The sequence below is a fragment of the Phoenix dactylifera genome, chromosome 7 (genome assembly GCF_009389715.1).
Source record: "Phoenix dactylifera cultivar Barhee BC4 chromosome 7, palm_55x_up_171113_PBpolish2nd_filt_p, whole genome shotgun sequence".
NCBI classification, from domain to species: domain Eukaryota; kingdom Viridiplantae; phylum Streptophyta; class Magnoliopsida; order Arecales; family Arecaceae; genus Phoenix; species Phoenix dactylifera.
Window position 1 is genome coordinate 11,561,210 of NC_052398.1, and position 10,339 is coordinate 11,571,548.

Below are 10,339 nucleotides of genomic sequence, written 5' to 3' on the forward strand. Positions count from 1 at the left end.
ACGTCTCGGGAAGTCGCTTTTTACTCGTGGGGACGACTCCGCGTCCTTCGGAGACGACTCGCGCGCATCCCTTGAAATCGGCCTTTCTGCCGCCTCTGAGAGAGTCGACTCCGCAGAGTCAGGAGTCGACTCCGACCCTGCGAGACGCCTCGCCAGGTGCCGGGGACGTCTCCAGACGTGCCAATTCTTCCTGTTCGTGCCAGAGACGTCTCTGGGACAACCCGGAGACGTCTCGGCTGTCCCTGATCTGTTTTCTTCATCTCAAAAATTCTTCAATAAATCCTTGAAAAATATGGGAACATGCCTAGACATTTCTTACCAATATTTTTAGATAAACACCTGAAATCCTCAAATAAATTGTTAATACACAGGGAATTATACTCTAGTGTTTTGTATTCATCAAAATCCATTAGGGGGTCAACAATCTCCCCCTTTTTGATGATGACAAAACACTGAGTATATGCAAAATTCGAAATTTAAACATATACACAGTATTTGATCAGATGTACAAGTATTGTGTTTTGGTTAGAGCTAGATACAGTGTGCATAATTCAAATAGTCAACTTTCAGTTCTATCCTTATGCATAAGTATTGATCTTAGTAGCTCTTGAGCAATTTTAGCATATCAACTGAATTTGAATCAAGTTAAATGTAAATTGATGAAATATTGATGCTGAAAGACAATTGAAAGCTAAATACTTTTTGACTCCCCCTTTCTTTTCCAGAAGGGCAATTGTCTTAAAGCCAATATTCTTCAATTTTATCTAATTCAACTTTTAAGTATGAGTGTAAATTTTGTATTTTGCATTCCATATATTTGTTCTAGGTTCTACTCCATATACTCTATATATGGTTCTACTCCATATACTCCATATATTGTTCTACTCCATATACTCCATATATTGATTCTACTCCCCTTTTTGTCATCAACAATGAAGGGGACAAATTTTCCTTAGGTACCTAAAACACAATTTCTAGTAGAATTCAGCATATTACCATGAATCACTCAAGGATATTCAAGTTATGCTCCCTCTGTCCAAGTTATTTTTATTAATGAATTCAGCATTCATTTCACTCCCCCTTTGTTTTGGAATTCATTTCAGACCTTTTAAAAGTAGTTATCACAAGTTGTGCTCCCCCTGTTTCATATGCGTTGATAAGTTGTGTCAAATTTGAACACTTAAGGTATGTTATGAGATTTTTATGGCACATCACAGAATTACATACACAAAGTTTGATTCCACAGAATTAGAAACATACACAAGTTTCAAAAGGAATTGTATGACATTCATATATCATTGCAATCATTTGAAGTCATTACAAGGTTAAAAAGGAAATCATTACAAGTATTGATTCCTAATACAAAAGAAGTTTCAAATAAGCCTAGGGTTTTACAAAAAGAACCCTAGATGTTTACAAAATGTCCTTCACCGGCGACGTTGCTCAATAGCCCTAGCCGCTGCCTCTATAAATCCATTTATTGAATCCAGTAGAGTTCTAAACTGATCTCCCTGAGATTGATGGAAGGCTGCCACTAGTGCTTCAAACTCAAGACTTGCCCTTTCAATTTTTCCTCTAAGTTGGGCAACCACGGTGCCCACATTGCCTCCAGGGCTCGTCAACTCTTGAAGACCATCTGATATGATCTTCAATTCTCCTGTAGCTCAATTGATCTTAAAGTTTGGATGGTACCCACATGAACCAATTCTGATGCTGTAGCTTCTACCTGAGCTTTGATTTCCTTCAATTCTTGTAGGAGAGCTTCATGTGAGGTACGGATGGGGGCCAACTCAGCAGAGACTATGATCTCATCTCTTCCCTCATCTGCTGGCATATCACAGATGCTAGTGTGCATCTGTCATCTGATAGGGAGAAGATCCACTGACTGGAGGAGGAGGAGGCACAGAGGTGGATGGTCCAGCCGAGCTGGAAGGTACATCAGGAAAGCCATGGGCTATGTGGAGGAGAGGTGGTCAGGCTCCTGATGTGGGATCTCAGGCTCTAAGGTTTGGGATTTTCTTTTAGGGACCTTAACCCAAGACCATCTTTCTTGTGAAACTCCATCTATGCAATGTGCTCTCATTGTAGTAGTCGTGTTTCTTAAAGGTTTTGCCGGCTCATTTTCTGGAATTGGAACTTTAAATGTTTGAACAGTAGGGTAAAATCATCCCATATGGTATGCTAAACTAGGAATACCTATGACATATGGAGATGTAGTTCAACATAAGTCTAGGGAGGTTTAGGGGAATCCCTAGCAAGATATGGTGCATGATAGCTAAATCTCGCTCCGAAACGAAATCGAAGCGACCGGTTTTTGGAAACAAGACCCGGTTAACATGCTCAAAAGCAATCTCATCTCGGCATTGAGGTCTTGGGAGTTAACTACGTCAAGAGGGCCGCAGTCCTCTCTTCCTAAAGTAGGTTTAGGGCAATCTCCCTTTGGGGATGTGAGGTCGGAGCCTCACCGTATTTAGGGATTTGTAATACTAGATAGAATATCCTCATTGATTTCTATCAATGTCCCTCGGACATATCCGTGTACCCCGAGTCCCCTAAGGCCATATTGCTAAACATTTCTCTAACTAGGCCGGGATAGGTTGAAGTATTTAGGGACATAGGTATTTCCCAACCTTGGGCACGGAGTCTCTCTCCAATAGAGAACCCCTCACTAGCTAGAAACTGGAAATCTATGAACCTACCCGTGGTTACTGTGCGATTTGCACAGGAAAGGGTCACGGTTGGCGGAGCAACCGGAGGAGACGGCGCGGAGGGCTCTTCCCTCCGTTCCTCGTCGTCGTTTGCTACTCTAGGACGCCTCCCACCCGTTCGCCTAGCTTCTTAGGTGCCATGGATTGGAAATCTAGGGAAATGGGAGAGATTTTGGTTCGGTTTGTGGTGGAGAGAAAATGGAGGCTAGGGTTTGTTTTTCGTTGGGGACGAAAGAGGATAGCTCGGGTCGGCTCGAGCTGTTTCGACCTAATTTAAAAACTTTCATTCGGTCCCCGAGACGTCTCCGCGACTAATGCGAGACGTCTCGCCGGGGGGACGTCTCTGTGATTTGCCAGAGACGTCTCCGGCACTGAAAAATTTCAGACTGATTTCTATCTTTTCCCAATTTATTTTATTCAACCACAATAATCAGTGTGATTTCTTTTGGTGAATATAGAGTGAGTTTGCTTGTGATCCTTCCCTTCAATAATACATCCTATAAAAGTTTTTATAATGATTTTTGAATTATCAATATTGAAATGAGGAATGTTTGACCAAGTTTCGAATGCCTATGAAATAGGCTCTGAAAATATCTCCATGAAGAGTCCAAGGGAGGGTAACCATCCTCCGGAAAGTCAAACAATTCGTCATCTAACTTTGATAGATTCATGTTTTCACTTATTAGATACTAGGTTTGCTATTTGTCCTTGAAGTGGATTATTAGTTTGAGTAGCAAAGCATTGCATTACAAGTTCAATTTATTTGCTAGGATCATACAAGCACAAAGCATTCCTTAAAAAGTTGAACCTATCTTTACTAAGGGGCTTTGTAAAGATATCGGCCAATTGATTTTCAGTACATACATACTCAATCATCACATCATTTTTCAGCACATGATCCCTTATAAAGTGATGCCTAATCTCTATGTTTTTGATTTAGAGTGTTGGACAGGATTTTTTGTTAAATTAATTGCACTTGTATTATCACATCTAATTGGTATGTTGTCCATTTTGATACCGAAGTCTTCAAGTTGTTGCTTAATCCAAAGAACTTGGGCACAACAGCTTCCAGCTGCAATGTACTCAGCCTCAGCTGTGGATAAGGCAACTGAATTCTGTTTCTTGCTAAACCAAGAAACCAAATTAGCACCCAAGAATTGACATGTGCCACTTGTGCTTTTTCTGTCGAGTTTGCACCCGGCAAAATCAGCATCGGAATAAGCAATTAAATTTATATCAGATTGTTTAGAATACCATAAGCCTACATTAGATGTCCCTACTAGATATCTGAATATTCTTTTAACAGCTTGCAAGTGTGATTCCTTAGGACATGCTTGGTATCTAGCACACATGCAAACACTGAATAATATGTCTGGTCTACTAGCAGTAAGGTAAAGTAAAGAACCTATCATACCTCTGTACAATTTGCAGTCTATACTTTTACCTTTTTCATCTTTGTCAAGCTTGCAACTTGAGCCCATGGGTGTGCTGATTTCCTTTGCATCCTTCATCTTGAATTTTCCAACATTTCCTTGATATATTTGGACTGACTGATGAAGATGCCTTCCTCTGATTGTTTTATTTGTAGCCCAAGGAAGAAGTTGAGCTCACCCATCATGCTCATTTCAAATTCTCCCTGCATAAGCTTGGCAAACTCTTGACAAAGACTATCATTAGTAGCACCAAAAATTATATCATCCACATAAATTTGCACAAGCAATAAGTCATTCCCTTTTCTTTTAATGAAGAGGGTTTTGTCTACATTTCCTCTCTTAAATTATTTTCAATTAGAAAATTACTTAATCTTTCATACCATGCCCTAGGGGCTTGCTTAAGTCCATACAATGCTTTATGCAATTTATAAACATAATCTGGATGTAAGTGGTTTCAAAACCTGGAGGTTGTCCTACATAAACTTCCTCCATTATATAACCATTTAAAAAGGCACTTTTTACATCCATTTGATAGAGTTTGAAATCCATGAAGCATGCATATGCCAAAAGTAGTCTAATAGCCTCTAACCTAGCAACAGGAGCAAAAGTTTCATCAAAATCTATTCCTTCCTCCTGATTATAGCCTTTGGCAACTAGTCTAGCTTTGTTTCTTATTACTATTCCATCTTCATCTAGTTTATTTCTATATACCCACTTGGTGCCTATAATTGAAACATTAGGGGGTCTTTTCATTAGAGTCCAAACTTGATTTCTTTCAAATTGATTTAATTCCTCTTGCATAGCATTTATCCAATTTTCATCCTTTTCGGCTTCCTCTAGTGATTTAGGCTCTATTTGTGAAACGAATGCAAGATAATTACTAGTATTTCTTAGAGAGGATCTTGTCCTTACCCCTTGTGAAGGATCACCAAGGATTAGATCCCTTGGATGACCATGTGCATACCTCCATTCCCTCGGAAGATCTTGATTTCTTGCTTGGGGTTGATCTTCTTCATCTTGCTGAATTGTATCTTCCTTGACTTCATCCTCAAGTTGTTTGTCTTGTATGGAGAACTCCTTCATTCTGTCTTCAAGTATACCTGCATCACTATCTTCTTCTTTTCTAGAAGAATCTCCATTAGCTTCATCAAAAACAACATGAATGGATTCTTCAACAATGAGAGTTCTCTTGTTGAAGACCCTGTATGCTCTACTAGATGAGGAATAACCTAAGAAGATCCCCTCATCTGATTTAGCACTAAATTTACTTAGATTGTCCTTTCCATTGTTTAAAATAAAGCAACGACAACCGAAAACATGAAAATAACTATATTGGCTTCTTATTTTTCAGCAACTCATAAGGTGTTTTCTTTAAATAGATCTGACTAAAGCACGGTTTAAAATATGACATGCAGTATTTATTGCTTCAGCCCAAAAATATTTTGGTAGATCCGATTCGCACAACATGGTACGAGCCATATCTGCTAGTGTGCGATTCTTCCTTTCTACCACCCCATTTTGTTGGGGTGTCCTAGGGGCCGAGAAATTGTGATTGATACCGTTTTCTTCACAAAATTTTTCAAAATGCTGATTTTCAAACTCGGTACCATGATCACTCCTAATTGCTTTTAGTTTAAGATTAAGTTCATTCGAAATCCTATTATGAAACTTGATAAAAGCGGAAAGGACTCATCTTTATGTGCAAGAAATGAAACCCATGTAAAACGTGAAAAATCATCAACAATTACAAGACCAAATTTCTTACCCCCTAGACTAGCAGTTCTAGTAGGTCCAAATAAATCCATGTGAATTAGTTCTAGGGTTTTGATGTTGAGACTATGTTCTTAGACTTGAAAGAACTTCTTGTTTGTTTCCCTAGTTGACATGCAGCACAATTTTGTTCTTTTCAAAGTCTATTTTTGGTAGTCCTTTGACTAGATCTTTTGTAATCAATTTAGAAATTAAATCCATGCTAGCATGCCCTAACCTACGATGCCATAACCAGCTAGTCTCATTGACTTTGGCATCCATGGCTACAAGACATTGGCCATCCTTCATGGTGAGATCATCAAGATCTACCATGTAAACATTTCCACGCCTATGTCCCGTAAGTATGATTTCATTGTCAATGGACTACTAATTATGCATAGTGAAGATTCAAAAGACACTTTAAAGCCTTGTCACAAAATTGACTTATACTTAATAAATTATGTTTTAATCCATTAACTAACAATACATTGTCAATAAATGAGGAGGGTGATATGGAGATTTTACCAACGCCAATGATTTGACCTTTAGCATTGTCTCCAAATGTGACTACTCCTCCTTCTTTCGATTTCAAGGTGACGAAAAGGCTCTTGTCACCGGTCATATGCCTTGAGCAACCACTATCAAGATACCACATTCTCTTTTTACTCCCGGCTGCAAGGCATACCTGCAAAATAATCATGTGAAGCTCTTAGGTACCCAAGTTTTCTTGGGTCCTTCTTGGTTAGTGTAGTTGGTTCCCTTAGGCACCCACACTTTAGTTGTGTTTTTACCTTTTACAAATGTATTCTTGTTAGTTTGAATCTTTCTTTGAATGCAAGAATAGGCTTTATGTCCACTTTTCCCACAATGAAAGCATGTAGGTTTTTCAGTTTTGATATCTTTTGCTTTCACAAAAAAATTCTTTAGATATTTTTGTTGTTTGCTAGTTTTATCCTAATCCGGCTTTATTAAAAACAGCTCTTTGATTGGATAGAATAAGATTTAATTTTTCAGAGCTATGTGTAAATTTCTCCACAATTGGTTTGTACTTATGTACCTCATTTTTAAGAACCAAATTTTCTTTAGCCAATTCTTCCTTATCATTTTTAAGGGATTCACATTTTGCGAAGTGAGGTATTACTATTGAGTAGGGATTTAACTTTTAGATTTAATTCCTTAATTAGTGTTTTTGCCGTTTCGTTTTCAATGCTAAGCTTTGAATTTTTATTTTCTAGGTCAATGGTGTTAACATTTTCAAGCTCTCCTTCTCAATCAATAGGTTTTTAATGTCATCCTTTAGTTTTTGATTGGAGGCCTTTAATTCTTTATTCTTTGCTCCTAACATACTACAATCACTCATGAGCTCTTGGAAAGCTTCATATAATTCTTCTAAAGTAAAATTTGTAGTTGAGCTTTGACATACCTCATCGTCTTCGAATGCCATGAAACAAGTTGGCGGTCTCTTCCTTCTCTTCCTCGGAGGAGGATGTGTCACTATCATCCCAAGTTGCTTTCAACGCCTTCTTCTTCTTCTTTCCAAGTGCTTCTTCTGTTGAGGGCATTCGGAACGGATGTGTCCCGGTCTCTTGCAATCATAACATATGATTGGGTCTCTTTCTTTTTCTTTTTCCTTTTCCAATCATTTCTCCCTCCAAACTTCTTTCTTGGGAAGGGTTTCTTTCTTCTCATGAATTTCTTGAACTTCCTTACTATTAAGCCCAAGTCCTCATCTTCGCTTTCTTCTTCACTCTCACTACTTTCTTCTTCACAAACACTCGAAGTAGCCTTGAGTGCGATTGTCTTCTTCTTTGGCAATCTTCTTCATGTTGCTTCATTGTGAGCTCATGCGTCATCAATGAGCCCAATAGTTGTTCAAGTCCCAATGTGTTGAGGTCTTTAGCTTCTACGATCGCCGTGACCTTCGCTTCCCATGCTTTTGGCAAGGACCTGAGAATTTTACTCACAAGTTCTGGGTTAGTGTAAGATTTACCCAAATTCTTTAGACCATTTATTATATCAGTGAAGCGTGTGAACATGCATGAAATGGTTTCGTTGGGTTCCATCTTAAATAACTCATATTTGTGAACCAGAATGTTCACTTTAGATTCTTTGACTTGATTGGTACCCTCATGGGTAACTTCAAGCCTATCCCATATTTCTTGGCGGAACTACATGTGGAGACTCTATTAAACTCATTCACATCTAGAGCACAAAATAATGAGTTCATGGCTCTAGCATTGAGTTGAACCATCCTACTATCATTCTCATCCCAATCCTCCTCAGGTTTGGGAACTTGAATGCCATTAACCATGTGAGATGGTTCGTGTGGTCCCTTGATTATAACCCTCCACAAGGCATAATCTTGTGCTTGAATAAAAATCCTCATTCTAGTCTTCCAATAGGAATAATTTGTCCCATTGAAGAGTGGAGGTCTATTGGTTGCCTGCCCCTCAGCAGGAACATTGTTGAAGGGTGTTGCCATCTAGATCTTTGGCTAAGACGGTTAGGTCTTCAAGAAATACACAGAGCACCGCTCTGATACCACTTGTTGCCCAGAGATGGTCACCCAAGAGGGGGGTGAATTGGGTGTTTTAAAACTTTTTGTAATTAAAAAAAACACACAAGTGTATGTGCAAAGTAAAAAAGTATAAGCACAGTCAAACGCAAACACAAGATTTATAGTGGTTCGGAGCTTCCACTGCTCCTACATCCACTCCCCAAACACCTTTGGGAATTTCACTATAATCCGATTACAGTCGGTAGTTTTGCGAGTTCACTACCCAACTCGTTGTTTTACCCGGGCTAACAACGAACCCTACAATCCCCCAATTTAACCTAGGCTTGGGACGCCTATCCCTTGTTCCAAGTCCCTTGACTGGAACAAGCACAATAAAAATGTTTTACAAAGATTTAAAAGCTCTTAATGAAGCAAATATAACAATGAGAAATAATAAAACCCGGAAGAACCCTTTTCCGTTGGAAGCGTGGGTAATGGTGGTTCTTCCGATGTGGATCGCGTTGGCTTGAATGTGAGCTTTGAATGCCGAGTGGGAGTGAGTAGTTGAGCACGAAATCAGATGGAAAGCTTGAATGCACTTGATTTCTCCTTTGAAAGCACTAACTCCCTTGAACCTCTTTTCTCTTTCTTCTCTCTTGAATGATCTTGTGTTGGGTTGGTGAGAAGTTGTTGGAAGGCACTTAAAAGCTCCCTTTTATAGCCCAAAAAGCAATAGATCCGTTAGACACAAAAATATGACCGTTTGAAATTCAAATTTACCTGCAAAAGTGTGTCAGTCGCGTTCCAGGCGCTCCGGAGACGTCTCCGCTTCGACGCGAGACGTCTCGGCTGTATAAAATTTCTCTTGACGTTGTTTGGAGTCGACTCGGCACTTTACGGGGACGTCTCTGAAGAAGAACGACTTGAATGCTTGTTTTTCTGTTTTTCTGAGAGAGTCGGCTCGGCACTTTACGGGGACGTCTCGGGATGTTTGCGCTTTTTGCATGGGGACGACTCCGCGACGTCGGGGACGACTCCGGTTGTATCACCGAAAAACACGTCCTCTGGAATCCCCTGAGAGAGTCGACTCCGCGCTCTCTGGGGACGTCTCGGGAAGTCCGCTTTTTACTCGTGGGGACGACTCCGCGTCCTTCGGAGACGACTCGCGCGCATCCCTTGAAATCGGCCTTTCTGCCGCCTCTGAGAGAGTCGACTCCGCAGAGTCAGGAGTCGACTCCGACCCTGCGAGACGCCTCGCCAGGTGCCGGGGACGTCTCCAGACGTGCCAATTCTTCCTGTTCGTGCCAGAGACGTCTCTGGGACAAACCGGAGACGTCTCGGCTGTCCCTGATCTGTTTTCTTCATCTCAAAAATTCTTCAATAAATCCTTGAAAAATATGGGAACATGCCTAGACATTTCTTACCAATATTTTAGATAAACACCTGAAATCCTCAAAAATTGTTAATACACCAGGGAATTATACTCTAGTGTTTTGTATTCATCAAAATCCATTAGGGGGTCAACAAAATCTAAGTCCTAAGGGGCGGCGGTCGCGTCGGCGTCACCCTCGGGGTCATCTATGGCGATGACCTGAGGGTCTTCGGCGGACGCGGGCTCGGGGTCTGCAGCAGGGGCCTCGGCGGGCGCCACGGAAACGCCCTCGTTGATTTCATGAGGGAGGGCCTCCGCCACCGCCGGCTCGGTTGCATCTCGCTCGGCAGAATCCCTCTCGGACACAAGGGTGGCGGGAACGTCGTCGTCGGAGTCGTAGCCCAACCTCATCCTCGGACGAACCGTTGAAAGATCGAACTGGGGCAGAACCGGGCCATCTGCCTCCGAAAGTTCTCGAAGCCCCGGAGGAACCCATCTACGGTTTCCTCCTCTAGCATGTCGCGAAATTCCTCCGATTCCTTGAAGAGGTCCACGGCATGCTCGGCTCACTCGAGCGCCC